This window comes from Lissotriton vulgaris, chromosome 8 (genome assembly GCF_964263255.1).
Source record: "Lissotriton vulgaris chromosome 8, aLisVul1.2, whole genome shotgun sequence".
NCBI classification, from domain to species: Eukaryota; Metazoa; Chordata; class Amphibia; order Caudata; family Salamandridae; genus Lissotriton; species Lissotriton vulgaris.
The window spans coordinates 1532088401-1532104643 of NC_141696.1; the positions used below are offsets into that span (position 1 = coordinate 1532088401).

The 16243-nt window shown below is 39.8% G+C and overlaps 4 non-coding genes across 4 annotated transcripts; all 4 read right to left on the reverse strand.

Moving 5' to 3' along the window:
* Window positions 1-5576: 5576 nt before the first annotated feature.
* TRNAF-GAA (transfer RNA phenylalanine (anticodon GAA)) lies at window positions 5577-5649 on the reverse strand. Its single transcript has one exon. It is a non-coding gene; the product is annotated as a tRNA-Phe (tRNA).
* A 1900-nt stretch (window positions 5650-7549) lies between these two features.
* TRNAF-GAA (transfer RNA phenylalanine (anticodon GAA)) lies at window positions 7550-7622 on the reverse strand. The gene has a single exon. It is a non-coding gene; the product is annotated as a tRNA-Phe (tRNA).
* Window positions 7623-10975: 3353 nt separating this feature from the next.
* TRNAF-GAA (transfer RNA phenylalanine (anticodon GAA)) lies at window positions 10976-11048 on the reverse strand. Its single transcript has one exon. It is a non-coding gene; the product is annotated as a tRNA-Phe (tRNA).
* A 2250-nt stretch (window positions 11049-13298) lies between these two features.
* Window positions 13299-13371, reverse strand: TRNAF-GAA (transfer RNA phenylalanine (anticodon GAA)). The gene has a single exon. It is a non-coding gene; the product is annotated as a tRNA-Phe (tRNA).
* Between the last annotated feature and the right edge of the window lie 2872 nt (window positions 13372-16243).

Here is a 16243-nt window from a genome sequence, read left to right on the forward strand (position 1 = left end):
GAGGACAGAAAGCAAAGTCTATGTTGAATTGATCATTTTGTAGATCAGTTGATAAAAATGTTGATAGAGAAAAAAGTACTACAGCTGATTCCAAGACCTATTTTGTTAGAAGCAAGGAACCTCTCAACTGTGCCGAAACCCGGGATTGAACCAGGGACCTTTAGATCTTCAGTCTAACGCTCTCCCAGCTTAGCTATTTTGGCCTGCTTATAGCTGTGGTCTTCATACTTTAATTTAAACCATTTAACAAAATAGATGCAGGACCTGGATTTTTAACCTCATATGGTGAGATATGTTTTAAGGAGTCCTGTATCATTCCGCAATTAACTGGTGCAATGGGTAAATAGCATTTTTGGGATCCAGATATATTTGGCATGAGTAGGTAAGCAATGTCATCTGACTACTGACATCTGTATTCAAGGGGAGGTGGAAGGTAATGCAGACAAGAGTTTACTTTACAAAAAAGCATGAAATGGGAAATATTCATTGTCAAACCTGAAGGTAAGAGAGGTGGAAGCACGTTTAGAAGGAGGACATAAAGCAAAGTCTATGTTAAATTGATTGTGTTGTAGATCAGTTGGAAAAAATTTGATGAATAGAGAAAAAGTACTACAGCTGATTCCAAGACCTATTTTGTTAGAAGCAAGGAACCTCTCAACTGTGCCGAAACCCGGGATTGAACCAGGGACCTTTAGATCTTCAGTCTAACGCTCTCCCAACTTAGCTATTTCGGCCTGCTTATAGCTGTGGTCTTCATACTTTAATTTAAACCATTTAACAAAATAGATGCAGGACCTGGATTTTTAACCTCATATGGTGAGATATGTTTTAAGGAGTCCTTTATCATTCCGCAATTAACTGGTGCAATGGGTAAATAGCATTTTTTGGATCCAGGTTAGGTAGTTGTTTTTTTTAACTCTGAATGGACTAGCACTATATTACCCAGATATATTTGGCATGAGTAGGTAAGCAATGTCATCTGACTACTGACATCTGTGTTCAAGGGGAAGTGGAAGGTAATGCAGACAAGAGTTTACTTTACAAAAAAGCATGAAATGGGAAATATTCATTGTCAAACCTGAAGGTAAGAGAGGTGGAAGCAAGTTTAGAAGGAGGACATAAAGCAAAGTCTATGTTAAATTGATTGTGTTGTAGATCAGTTGGAAAAAATTTGATGAATAGAGAAAAAGTACTACAGCTGATTCCAAGACCTATTTTGTTAGAAGCAAGGAACCTCTCAACTGTGCCGAAACCCGGGATTGAACCATGGACCTTTAGATCTTCAGTCTAACGCTCTCCCAACTGAGCTATTTCGGCCTGCTTATACCTGTGGTCTTCATACTTTAATTTAAACCATTTAACAAAATAGATGCAGGACCTGGATTTTTAACCTCATATGGTAGAGATATGTTTTAAGGAGTCCTGTATCATTCCGCAATTAACTGGTGCAATGGGTAAATAGCATTTTTTGGATCCAGGTTAGGTAGTTGTTTTTTTAACTCTGAATGGACTAGCACTATATTACCCAGATATATTTGGCATGAGTAGGTAAGCAATGTCATCTGACTACTGAAATGAAATGAAATGAAAATGTGACTTGTAGAGTGCTGCAGCTGCCCTGAGGCGTCCAGGCGCTAAAACAGAAGAAGCACTCTTAAGGTTACTTTTAGGCATTGAATAGCAGGGTTTTTAGCTGTTTCCGGAACGTAGTCAGGTTGGGGTTGTTCCTCAGCTGCAGAGGGAGGGAGTTCCAGAGCTTGGAAACATTATACGAGAAGGAGCGTCCTCCTGCTCTGGCTCTGCGTATTCTGGGGATTTCGGCCAAAAATGCTGTTGAAGAGCGAAGAGATTTGTTGGGCCTGTAGGGAGAAATCAGGGGGCGATTGATGTCTGGGCCCGTTTCCCAGAATGTCTGGTGGGCGATACAGAGTGATTTAAATTTTACTCGGTCCCTGACAGGTAACCAGTGCAGGGTCTTTAAACCGGTTCTTACTGAAGTCCTCCGGGAGATTCCCAGCAGCGCTCTGGCAGCACAATTCTGGGTGCGTTGGAGCTTCTGTAGGGTATAGTCTGGTGCTCCCAAATAAAGGGCGTTATTGAAGTCCAAACGAGATTGGATGAGGCCCTGTATAATTATCTGTTTGGCCTCAGAACAGAGGAGGGGAAGGACTTTCTTAATCACCCTAAGGAGGCCAAAGCAGGTAGCTGAGATCTTAGTGGCCTGTGTGTTAAGGCTCAGAGACTTGTCGAGCCAGACGCCCAAGCTTTTAATGTTGTCTCTGGGGGGTGGGGCCATTCCCATGCTTGATGGCCAGATCAGTTCTATGGAGGCGGGGGAGGCTGGGCCCAGGATCATCAGCTCAGTTTTATCGTCGTTTAGCTTTAGGCATGAGCTCATCATCCACTTCTTTACATCCTCCAAACAGGCCGCTAGGTCTGGTGGCGACTGGAGGCCGCTCTTCTCAGCAAGGGAGACCACCAGCTGGGTGTCGTCCGCATAGGAGATGATCTTGACACCATGCGGACGAACTACCTCAGCCAGTGGCTTCATGTATGCGTTGAAGAGCGTAGGACTTAAAGAGGAGCCCTGGGGAACTCCGCATCCCAGGGGGCGAGTTGATGAGCGGGATGTGCCGTCGAAGACCTGAAAGGTTCTGTCAGATAAAAAAGAGTTGAACCATGTCAGGGCGTCTCCGGTCACTCCTAAGTCGGCAAGGCGGGTTAGCAAGATTTTGTGATGTACCGTGTCAAATGCGGCACTTAGGTCGAGGAGGATCACTGCCACTGATCCTCCTCGATCCAGGAGCCGTCTTGCCTCCTCAGTCACTGCCAATAAAGCGGTCTCTGTCCCATGTTTGGTACGAAAACCTGTTTGGGAGGAGTCGAGGAGGTGGTTTTCCTCAAAAAATGTTGTCAGAGTGGTATTGACATGTTTCTCCAGAATTTTCGAAGCCCAGGGGAGTAACGAGATCGGGCGATAATTACTGGGGTTGGCCGGGTCAAGGGAAGGTTTCTTCAATAGAGCCCGTACCATAGCGTGCTTCCATGTTGAAGGGACCGTCCTACTGGTTATAGAGGAGTTCATGAGATCCAGGAGCGTAGGGAAAATAGCAACGCTGGCAAGATTTAGTGAGCCTGGGGGGGCAGGGTCACACGGGGAGCCGGATTTTATTTGTTGTGCCAGTTTCTTTACGGTTTCCAATGTTATAAGGGGGAGAGACTCCAACCACTTGGTCGGATTTACTGTCAAGTGCGGGTTTTGACCAGGGGAATCAGTGGATGGATTAGGGAAGGAGAGTTAAATTTTATTAATTTTTTGGAAGAAGAATTCCGCCAGATCATTGCACTTGGTCGGTGAGTTATTGTTGTCTGTGACCGGAGATGGGGGTTTGATCAGGGAGTTGACTATGCGAAAAATTTCTTTAGATTTGGATTTTGCCATGGTGATTTTAAAATTGTAGAAGGCAGCTTGCGAGGATTTAATTGCAAGCTTATAGTTCCTGATCATTTCCCTATAGGTGGCTTTTTCTTCGGGATTGTATGAAGTGCGCCACTTTCTCTCCTGTCTTTTACAGAGACATCTGTGTTCAAGGGGAAGTGGAAGGTAATGCAGACAAGAGTTTACTTTACAAAAAAGCATGAAATGGGAAATATTCATTGTCAAACCTGAAGGTAAGAGAGGTGGAAGCAAGTTTAGAAGGAGGACATAAAGCAAAGTCTATGTTAAATTGATTGTGTTGTAGATCAGTTGGAAAAAATTTGATGAATAGAGAAAAAGAACTACAGCTGATCCCAAGACCTATTTTGTTAGAAGCAAGGAACCTCTCAACTGTGCCGAAGCCCGGGATTCAACCAGGGACCTTTAGATCTTCAGTCTAACGCTCGGCCAACTGAGCTATTTCGGCCTTCTGATAGCTGGGGTCTTCATACTTTAATTTGAACCATTTAACAAAATAGATGCAGGACCTGGATTTTTAACCTCATATGGTAGAGATATGTTTTAAGGAGTCCTGTATCATTCCCCAGTTAACTGGTGCAATGGGTAAATAGCATTTTTGGGATCCAGGTTAGGTAGTTGTTTTTTTAACTCTGAATGGACTAGCACTATATTACCCAAATATATTTGGCATGAGTAGGTAAGCAATGTCATCTGACTACTGACATCTGTGTTCAAGGGGAAGTGGAATGTGATGCAGACAAGAGTTTACTTTACAAAAAAGGACAAAATGGAAAACATTCATAGTCAAACCTGAAGGCAAGATAGGTGGAAGAAAGTTTAAAAGGAGGACAGAAAGCAAAGTCTATGTTGAATTGATCATTTTGTAGATCAGTTGATAAAAATGTTGATAGAGAAAAAAGTACTACAGCTGATTCCAAGACCTATTTTGTTAGAAGCAAGGAACCTCTCAACTGTGCCGAAACCCGGGATTGAACCAGGGACCTTTAGATCTTCAGTCTAACGCTCTCCCAGCTTAGCTATTTTGGCCTGCTTATAGCTGTGGTCTTCATACTTTAATTTAAACCATTTAACAAAATAGATGCAGGACCTGGATTTTTAACCTCATATGGTGAGATATGTTTTAAGGAGTCCTGTATCATTCCGCAATTAACTGGTGCAATGGGTAAATAGCATTTTTGGGATCCAGGTTAGGTAGTTGTTTTTTTAACTCTGAATGGACTAGCACTATATTACCCAGATATATTTGGCATGAGTAGGTAAGCAATGTCATCTGACTACTGACATCTGTGTTCAAGGGGAAGTGGAAGGTAATGCAGACAAGAGTTTACTTTACAAAAAAGCATGAAATGGGAAATATTCATTGTCAAACCTGAAGGTAAGAGAGGTGGAAGCAAGTTTAGAAGGAGGACATAAAGCAAAGTCTATGTTAAATTGATTGTGTTGTAGATCAGTTGGAAAAAATTTGATGAATAGAGAAAAAGTACTACAGCTGATTCCAAGACCTATTTTGTTAGAAGCAAGGAACCTCTCAACTCTGCCGAAACCCAGGATTGAACCAGGGACCTTTAGATCTTCAGTCTAACGCTCTCCCAGCTGAGCTATTTCGGCCTGCTTATAGCTGGGGTCTTCATACTTTAATTTAAACCATTTAACAAAATAGATGCAGGACCTGGATTTTTAACCTCATATGGTAGAGATATGTTTTAAGGAGGCCTGTATCATTCCCCAGTTAACTGGTGCAATGGGTAAATAGCATTTTTGGGATCCAGGTTAGGTAGTTGTTTTTTTAACTCTGAATGGACTAGCACTATATTACCTAGATATATTTGGCATGAGTAGGTAAGCAATGTCATCTGACTACTGACATCTGTGTTCAAGGGGAAGTGGAATGTGATGCAGACAAGAGTTTACTTTACAAAAAAGGACGAAATGGGAAACATTCATTGTCAAACCTGAAGGCAAGATAGGTGGAAGAAAGTTTAAAAGGAGGACAGAAAGCAAAGTCTATGTTGAATTGATCATTTTGTAGATCAGTTGATAAAGATGTTGATAGAGAAAAAAGTACTACAGCTGATTCCAAGACCTATTTTGTTAGAAGCAAGGAACCTCTCAACTGTGCCGAAACCCGGGATTGAACCAGGGACCTTTAGATCTTCAGTCTAACGCTCTCCCAACTGAGCTATTTCGGCCTGCTTATAGCTGTGGTCTTCATACTTTAATTTAAACCATTTAACAAAATAGATGCAGGACCTGGATTTTTAACCTCATATGGTAGAGATATGTTTTAAGGAGTCCTGTATCATTCCGCAATTAACTGGTGCAATGGGTAAATAGCATTTTTTGGATCCAGGTTAGGTAGTTGTTTTTTTAACTCTGAATGGACTAGCACTATATTACCCAGATATATTTGGCATGAGTAGGTAAGCAATGTCATCTGACTACTGACATCTGTGTTCAAGGGGAAGTGGAAGGTAATGCAGACAAGAGTTTACTTTACAAAAAAGCATGAAATGGGAAATATTCATTGTCAAACCTGAAGGTAAGAGAGGTGGAAGCAAGTTTAGAAGGAGGACATAAAGCAAAGTCTATGTTAAATTGATTGTGTTGTAGATCAGTTGGAAAAAATTTGATGAATAGAGAAAAAGAACTACAGCTGATCCCAAGACCTATTTTGTTAGAAGCAAGGAACCTCTCAACTGCGCCGAAACCGGGGATTGAACCAGGGACCTTTAGATCTTCAGTCTAACGCTCGGCCAACTGAGCTAGTTCGGCCTTCTGATAGCTGGGGTCTTCATACTTTAATTTGAACCATTTAACAAAATAGATGCAGGACCTGGATTTTTAACCTCATATGGTAGAGATATGTTTTAAGGAGTCCTGTATCATTCCCCAGTTAACTGGTGCAATGGATATAAGTATCAAGCATTAGCATCATAGGTAAGTAAGCCCAAAGGGAGAGCCCCACCAGGAACAGCTTCCTTGCCGCTCAGCCCATCCACTCCAACTGCCACTCCACACACAGGCCACTCCACACACAGGCATACCAGCATTCCATTCACACATCACTCATACCAGCATTCCAAGCTCACTCACACTGGCTGAGCAGCAAGGGAGATAACTATGAAAGGTACAACATACTAAATACTAGCATACTACAGTATCATTCCCCAGTTAACTGGTGCAATGGGTAAATAGCATTTTTGGGATCCATGTTAGGTAGTTGTTTTTTTAACTCTGAATGGACTAGCGCTATATTACCCAGATATATTTGGCATGAGTAGGTAAGCAATGTCATCTGACTACTGACATCTGTGTTCAAGGGGAAGTGGAATGTGATGCAGACAAGAGTTTACTTTACAAAAAAGGACGAAATGGAAAACATTCATAGTCAAACCTGAAGGCAAGATAGGTGGAAGAAAGTTTCAAAGGAGGACAGAAAGCAAAGTCTATGTTGAATTGATCATTTTGTAGATCAGTTGATAAAAATGTTGATTGAGAAAAAAGTACTACAGCTGATTCCAAGATCTATTTTGTTAGAAGCAAGGAACCTCGCAACTGTGCCGAAACCCGGGATTGAACCAGGGACCTTTAGATCTTCAGTCTAACGCTCTCCCAACTTAGCTATTTCGGCCTGCTTATAGCTGTGGTCTTCATACTTTAATTTAAACCATTTAACAAAATAGATGCAGGACCTGGATTTTTAACCTCATATGGTGAGATATGTTTTAAGGAGTCCTGTATCATTCCGCAATTAACTGGTGCAATGGGTAAATAGCATTTTTGGGATCCAGATATATTTGGCATGAGTAGGTAAGCAATGTCATCTGACTACTGACATCTGTATTCAAGGGGAGGTGGAAGGTAATGCAGACAAGAGTTTACTTTACAAAAAAGCATGAAATGGGAAATATTCATTGTCAAACCTGAAGGTAAGAGAGGTGGAAGCAAGTTTAGAAGGAGGACATAAAGCAAAGTCTATGTTAAATTGATTGTGTTGTAGATCAGTTGGAAAAAATTTGATGAATAGAGAAAAAGTACTACAGCTGATTCCAAGACCTATTTTGTTAGAAGCAAGGAACCTCTCAACTGTGCCGAAACCCGGGATTGAACCAGGGACCTTTAGATCTTCAGTCTAACGCTCTCCCAACTGAGCTATTTCGGCCTGCTTATACCTGTGGTCTTCATGCTTTAATTTAAACCATTTAACAAAATAGATGCAGGACCTGGATTTTTAACCTCATATGGTAGAGATATGTTTTAAGGAGTCCTGTATCATTCCGCAATTAACTGGTGCAATGGGTAAATAGCATTTTTTGGATCCAGGTTAGGTAGTTGTTTTTTAACTCTGAATGGACTAGCACTATATTACCCAGATATATTTGGCATGAGTAGGTAAGCAATGTCATCTGACTACTGACATCTGTGTTCAAGGGGAAGTGGAAGGTAATGCAGACAAGAGTTTACTTTACAAAAAAGCATGAAATGGGAAATATTCATTGTCAAACCTGAAGGTAAGAGAGGTGGAAGCAAGTTTAGAAGGAGGACATAAAGCAAAGTCTATGTTAAATTGATTGTGTTGTAGATCAGTTGGAAAAAATTTGATGAATAGAGAAAAAGAACTACAGCTGATCCCAAGACCTATTTTGTTAGAAGCAAGGAACCTCTCAACTGTGCCGAAACCCGGGATTCAACCAGGGACCTTTAGATCTTCAGTCTAACGCTCGGCCAACTGAGCTATTTCGGCCTTCTGATAGCTGGGGTCTTCATACTTTAATTTGAACCATTTAACAAAATAGATGCAGGACCTGGATTTTTAACCTCATATGGTAGAGATATGTTTTAAGGAGTCCTGTATCATTCCCAGTTAACTGGTGCAATGGGTAAATAGCATTTTTGGGATCCAGGTTAGGTAGTTGTTTTTTTAACTCTGAATGGACTAGCACTATATTACCCAGATATATTTGGCATGAGTAGGTAAGCAATGTCATCTGACTACTGACATCTGTGTTCAAGGGGAAGTGGAATGTGATGCAGACAAGAGTTTACTTTACAAAAAAGGACAAAATGGAAAACATTCATAGTCAAACCTGAAGGCAAGATAGGTGGAAGAAAGTTTAAAAGGAGGACAGAAAGCAAAGTCTATGTTGAATTGATCATTTTGTAGATCAGTTGATAAAAATGTTGATAGAGAAAAAAGTACTACAGCTGATTCCAAGACCTATTTTGTTAGAAGCAAGGAACCTCTCAACTGTGCCGAAACCCGGGATTGAACCAGGGACCTTTAGATCTTCAGTCTAACGCTCTCCCAGCTTAGCTATTTTGGCCTGCTTATAGCTGTGGTCTTCATACTTTAATTTAAACCATTTAACAAAATAGATGCAGGACCTGGATTTTTAACCTCATATGGTGAGATATGTTTTAAGGAGTCCTGTATCATTCCGCAATTAACTGGTGCAATGGGTAAATAGCATTTTTGGGATCCAGGTTAGGTAGTTGTTTTTTTAACTCTGAATGGACTAGCACTATATTACCCAGATATATTTGGCATGAGTAGGTAAGCAATGTCATCTGACTACTGACATCTGTGTTCAAGGGGAAGTGGAAGGTAATGCAGACAAGAGTTTACTTTACAAAAAAGCATGAAATGGGAAATATTCATTGTCAAACCTGAAGGTAAGAGAGGTGGAAGCAAGTTTAGAAGGAGGACATAAATCAAAGTCTATGTTAAATTGATTGTGTTGTAGATCAGTTGGAAAAAAATTGATGAATAGAGAAAAAGTACTACAGCTGATTCCAAGACCTATTTTGTTAGAAGCAAGGAACCTCTCAACTGTGCCGAAACCCGGGATTGAATCAGGGACCTTTAGAGCTTCAGTCTAACGCTCTCCCAACTGAGCTATTTCGGCCTGCTTATAGCTGTGGTCTTCATACTTTAATTTAAACCATTTAACAAAATAGATGCAGGACCTGGATTTTTAACCTCATATGGTGAGATATGTTTTAAGGAGTCCTGTATCATTCCGCAATTAACTGGTGCAATGGGTAAATAGCATTTTTTGGATCCAGTTTAGGTAGTTGTTTTTTTAACTCTGAATGGACTAGCACTATATTACCCAGATATATTTGGCATGAGTAGGTAAGCAATGTCATCTGACTACTGACATCTGTGTTCAAGGGGAAGTGGAAGGTAATGCAGACAAGAGTTTACTTTACAAAAAAGCATGAAATGGGAAATATTCATTGTCAAACCTGAAGGTAAGAGAGGTGGAAGCAAGTTTAGAAGGAGGACATAAAGCAAAGTCTATGTTAAATTGATTGTATTGTAGATCAGTTGGAAAAAATTTGATGAATAGAGAAAAAGAACTACAGCTGATCCCAAGACCTATTTTGTTAGAAGCAAGGAACCTCTCAACTGTGCCGAAATCCGGGATTGAACCAGGGACCTTTAGATCTTCAGTCTAACGCTCGCCCAACTGAGCTATTTCAGCCTGCTTATAGCTGTGGTCTTCATACTTTAATTTAAACCATTTAACAAAATAGATGCAGGACCTGGATTTTTAACCTCATATGGTAGAGATATGTTTTAAGGAGTCCTGTATCATTCCCCAGTTAACTGGTGCAATGGGTAAATAGCATTTTTGGGATCCAGGTTAGGTAGTTGTTTTTTTAACTCTGAATGGACTAGCACTATATTACCCAGATATATTTGGCATGAGTAGGTAAGCAATGTCATCTGACTACTGACATCTGTGTTCAAGGGGAAGTGGAATGTGATGCAGACAAGAGTTTACTTTACAAAAAAGGACGAAATGGAAAACATTCATAGTCAAACCTGAAGGCAAGATAGGTGGAAGAAAGTTTAAAAGGAGGACAGAAAGCAAAGTCTATGTTGAATTGATCATTTTGTAGATCAGTTGATAAAAATGTTGATAGAGAAAAAAGTACTACAGCTGATTCCAAGACCTATTTTGTTAGAAGCAAGGAACCTCTCAACTGTGCCGAAACCCGGGATTTTTAGATCTTCAGTCTAACGCTCTCCCAACTTAGCTATTTCTGCCTGCTTATAGCTGTGGTCTTCATACTTTAATTTAAACCATTTAACAAAATAGATGCAGGACCTGGATTTTTAACCTCATATGGTGAGATATGTTTTAAGGAGTCCTGTATCATTCCGCAAATAACTGGTGCAATGGGTAAATAGCATTTTTGGGATCCAGATATATTTGGCATGAGTAGGTAAGCAATGTCATCTGACTACTGACATCTGTATTCAAGGGGAGGTGGAAGGTAATGCAGACAAGAGTTTACTTTACAAAAAAGCATGAAATGGGAAATATTCATTGTCAAACCTGAAGGTAAGAGAGGTGGAAGCAAGTTTAGAAGGAGGACATAAAGCAAAGTCTATGTTAAATTGATTGTGTTGTAGATCAGTTGGAAAAAATTTGATGAATAGAGAAAAAGTACTACAGCTGATTCCAAGACCTATTTTGTTAGAAGCAAGGAACCTCTCAACTGTGCCGAAACCCGGGATTGAACCAGGGACCTTTAGATCTTCAGTCTAACGCTCTCCCAACTGAGCTATTTCGGCCTGCTTATAGCTGTGGTCTTCATACTTTAATTTAAACCATTTAACAAAATAGATGCAGGACCTGGATTTTTAACCTCATATGGTAGAGATATGTTTTAAGGAGTCCTGTATCATTCCGCAATTAACTGGTGCAATGGGTAAATAGCATTTTTTGGATCCAGGTTAGGTAGTTGTTTTTTTAACTCTGAATGGACTAGCACTATATTAACCAGATATATTTGGCATGAGTAGGTAAGCAATGTCATCTGACTACTGACATCTGTGTTCAAGGGGAAGTGGAAGGTAATGCAGACAAGAGTTTACTTTACAAAAAAGCATGAAATGGGAAATATTCATTGTCAAACCTGAAGGTAAGAGAGGTGGAAGCAAGTTTAGGAGGACATAAAGCAAAGTCTATGTTAAATTGATTGTGTTGTAGATCAGTTGGAAAAAATTTGATGAATAGAGAAAAAAAACTACAGCTGATCCCAGGATCTATTTTGTTAGAAGCAAGGAACCTCTCAACTGTGCCGAAACCCGGGATTGAACCAGGGACCTTTAGATCTTCAATCTAACGCTCGGCCAACTGAGCTATTTCGGCCTTCTGATAGCTGGGGTCTTCATACTTTAATTTGAACCATTTAACAAAATAGATGCAGGACCTGGATTTTTAACCTCATATGGTAGAGATATGTTTTAAGGAGTCCTGTATCATTCCCCAGTTAACTGGTGCAATGGGTAAATAGCATTTTTGGGATCCTGGTTAGGTAGTTGTTTTTTTAACTCTGAATGGACTAGCACTATATTACCAGATATATTTGGCATGAGTAGGTAAGCAATGTCATCTGACTACTGACATCTGTGTTCAAGGGGAAGTGGAATGTGATGCAGACAAGAGTTTACTTTACAAAAAAGGACAAAATGGAAAACATTCATAGTCAAACCTGAAGGCAAGATAGGTGGAAGAAAGTTTAAAAGGAGGACAGAAAGCAAAGTCTATGTTGAATTGATCATTTTGTAGATCAGTTGATAAAAATGTTGATAGAGAAAAAAGTACTACAGCTGATTCCAAGACCTATTTTGTTAGAAGCAAGGAACCTCTCAACTGTGCCGAAACCCGGGAGTGAACCAGGGACCTTTAGATCTTCAGTCTAACGCTCTCCCAGCTTAGCTATTTTGGCCTGCTTATAGCTGTGGTCTTCATACTTTACTTTAAACCATTTAACAAAATAGATGCAGGACCTGGATTTTTAACCTCATATGGTGAGATATGTTTTAAGGAGTCCTGTATCATTCCGCAATTAACTGGTGCAATGGGTAAATAGCATTTTTGGGATCCAGGTTAGGTAGTTGTTTTTTTAACTCTGAATTGACTAGCACTATATTACCCAGATATATTTGGCATGAGTAGGTAAGCAATGTAATCTGACTACTGACATCTGTGTTCAAGGGGAAGTGGAAGGTAATGCAGACAAGAGTTTACTTTACAAAAAAGCATGAAATGGGAAATATTCATTGTCAAACCTGAAGGTAAGAGAGGTGGAAGCAAGTTTAGAAGGAGGACATAAATCAAAGTCTATGTTAAATTGATTGTGTTGTAGATCAGTTGGAAAAAATTTGATGAATAGAGAAAAAGTACTACAGCTGATTCCAAGACCTATTTTGTTAGAAGCAAGGAACCTCTCAACTGTGCCGAAACCCGGGATTGAATCAGGGACCTCTAGAGCTTCAGTCTAACGCTCTCCCAACTGAGCTATTTCGGCCTCCTTATAGCTGTGGTCTTCATACTTTAATTTAAACCATTTAACAAAATAGATGCAGGACCTGGATTTTTAACCTCATATGGTAGAGATATGTTTTAAGGAGTCCTGTATCATTCCCCAGTTAACTGGTGCAATGGGTAAATAGCATTTTTGGGATCCAGGTTAGGTAGTTGTTTTTTTAACTCGAAATGGACTAGCACTATATTACCTAGATATATTTGGCATGAGTAGGTAAGCAATGTCATCTGACTACTGACATCTGTGTTCAAGGGGAAGTGGAATGTGATGCAGACAAGAGTTTACTTTACAAAAAAGGACGAAATGGGAAACATTCATAGTCAAACCTGAAGGCAAGATAGGTGGAAGAAAGTTTAAAAGGAGGACAGAAAGCAAAGTCTATGTTGAATTGATCATTTTGTAGATCAGTTGATAAAAATGTTGATAGAGAAAAAAGTACTACAGCTGATTCCAAGACCTATTTTGTTAGAAGCAAGGAACCTCTCAACTGTGCCGAAACCCGGGATTGAACCAGGGACCTTTAGATCTTCAGTCTAACGCTCTCCCAACTGAGCTATTTCGGCCTTCTGATAGCTGGGGTCTTCATACTTTAATTTGAGCCATTTAACTAAATAGATGCAGGACCTGGATCTTTAACCTCATATGGTAGAGATATGTTTTAAGGAGTCCTGTATCATTCCCCAGTTAACTGGTGCAATGGGTAAATAGCATTTTTGGGATCCAGGTTAGGTAGTTGTTTTTTTAACTCTGAATGGACTAGCACTATATTACCCAGATATATTTGGCATGAGTAGGTAAGCAATGTCATCTGACTACTGACATCTGTGTTCAAGGGGAAGTGGAATGTGATGCAGACAAGAGTTTACTTTACAAAAAAGGACGAAATGGAAAACATTCATAGTCAAACCTGAAGGCAAGATAGGTGGAAGAAAGTTTAAAAGGAGGACAGAAAGCAAAGTCTATGTTGAATTGATCATTTTGTAGATCAGTTGATAAAAATGTTGATAGAGAAAAAAGTACTACAGCTGATTCCAAGACCTATTTTGTTAGAAGCAAGGAGCCTCTCAACAGTGCCGAAACCCAGGATTGAACCAGGGACCTTTAGATCTTCATTCTAACGCTCTCCCAGCTTAGCTATTTTGGCCTGCTTATAGCTGTGGTCTTCATACTTTAATTTAAACCATTTAACAAAATAGATGCAGGACCTGGATTTTTAACCTCATATGGTGAGATATGTTTTAAGGAGTCCTGTGTCATTCCGCAATTAACTGGTGCAATGGGTAAATAGCATTTTTGGGATCCAGGTTAGGTAGTTGTTTTTTTAACTCTGAATGGACTAGCACTATATTACCCAGATATATTTGGCATGAGTAGGTAAGCAATGTCATCTGACTACTGACATCTGTGTTCAAGGGGAAGTGGAAGGTAATGCAGACAAGAGTTTACTTTACAAAAAAGCATGAAATGGGAAATATTCATTGTCAAACCTGAAGGTAAGAGAGGTGGAAGCAAGTTTAGAAGGAGGACATAAATCAAAGTCTATGTTAAATTGATTGTGTTGTAGATCAGTTGGAAAAAATTTGATGAATAGAGAAAAAGTACTACAGCTGATTCCAAGACCTATTTTGTTAGAAGCAAGGAACCTCTCAACTGTGCCGAAACCCGGGATTGAATCAGGGACCTGTAGAGCTTCAGTCTAACGCTCTCCCAACTGAGATATTTCGGCCTGCTTATAGCTGTGGTCTTCATACTTTAATTTAAACCATTTAACAAAATAGATGCAGGACCTGGATTTTTAACCTCATATGGTAGAGATATGTTTTAAGGAGTCCTGTATCATTCCCCAGTTAACTGGTGCAATGGGTAAATAGCATTTTTGGGATCCAGGTTAGGTAGTTGTTTTTTAACTCTGAATGGACTAGCACTATATTACCCAGATATATTTGGCATGAGTAGGTAAGCAATGTCATCTGACTACTGACATCTGTGTTCAAGGGGAAGTGGAATGTGATGCAGACAAGAGTTTACTTTACAAAAAAGGACAAAATGGAAAACATTCATAGTCAAACCTGAAGGCAAGATAGGTGGAAGAAAGTTTAAAAGGAGGACAGAAAGCAAAGTCTATGTTGAATTGATCATTTTGTAGATCAGTTGATAAAAATGTTGATAGAGAAAAAAGTACTACAGCTGATTCCAAGACCTATTTTGTTAGAAGCAAGGAACCTCTCAACTGTGCCGAAACCCGGGATTGAACCAGGGACCTTTAGATCTTCAGTCTAACGCTCTCCCAGCTTAGCTATTTTGGCCTGCTTATAGCTGTGGTCTTCATACTTTAATTTAAACCATTTAACAAAATAGATGCAGGACCTGGATTTTTAACCTCATATGGTGAGATATGTTTTAAGGAGTCCTGTATCATTCCGCAATTAACTGGTGCAATGGGTAAATAGCATTTTTGGGATCCAGATATATTTGGCATGAGTAGGTAAGCAATGTCATCTGACTACTGACATCTGTATTCAAGGGGAGGTGGAAGGTAATGCAGACAAGAGTTTACTTTACAAAAAAGCATGAAATGGGAAATATTCATTGTCAAACCTGAAGGTAAGAGAGGTGGAAGCACGTTTAGAAGGAGGACATAAAGCAAAGTCTATGTTAAATTGATTGTGTTGTAGATCAGTTGGAAAAAATTTGATGAATAGAGAAAAAGTACTACAGCTGATTCCAAGACCTATTTTGTTAGAAGCAAGGAACCTCTCAACTGTGCCGAAACCCGGGATTGAACCAGGGACCTTTAGATCTTCAGTCTAACGCTCTCCCAACTGAGCTATTTCAGCCTGCTTATATCTGTGGTCTTCATACTTTAATTTAAACCATTTAACAAAATAGATGCAGGACCTGGATTTTTAACCTCATATGGTAGAGATATGTTTTAAGGAGTCCTGTATCATTCCGCAATTAACTGGTGCAATGGGTAAATAGCATTTTTTGGATCCAGGTTAGGTAGTTGTTTTTTTTAACTCTGAATGGACTAGCACTATATTACCCAGATATATTTGGCATGAGTAGGTAAGCAATGTCATCTGACTACTGACATCTGTGTTCAAGGGGAAGTGGAAGGTAATGCAGACAAGAGTTTACTTTACAAAAAAGCATGAAATGGGAAATATTCATTGTCAAACCTGAAGGTAAGAGAGGTGGAAGCAAGTTTAGAAGGAGGACATAAAGCAAAGTCTATGTTAAATTGATTGTGTTGTAGATCAGTTGGAAAAAATTTGATGAATAGAGAAAAAGAACTACAGCTGATCCCAAGACCTATTTTGTTAGAAGAAAGGAACCTCTCAACTGTGCCGAAACCCGGGATTGAACCAGGGACCTTTAGATCTTCAGTCTAACGCTCGGCCAACTGAGCTATTTCTGCCTTCTGATAGCTGG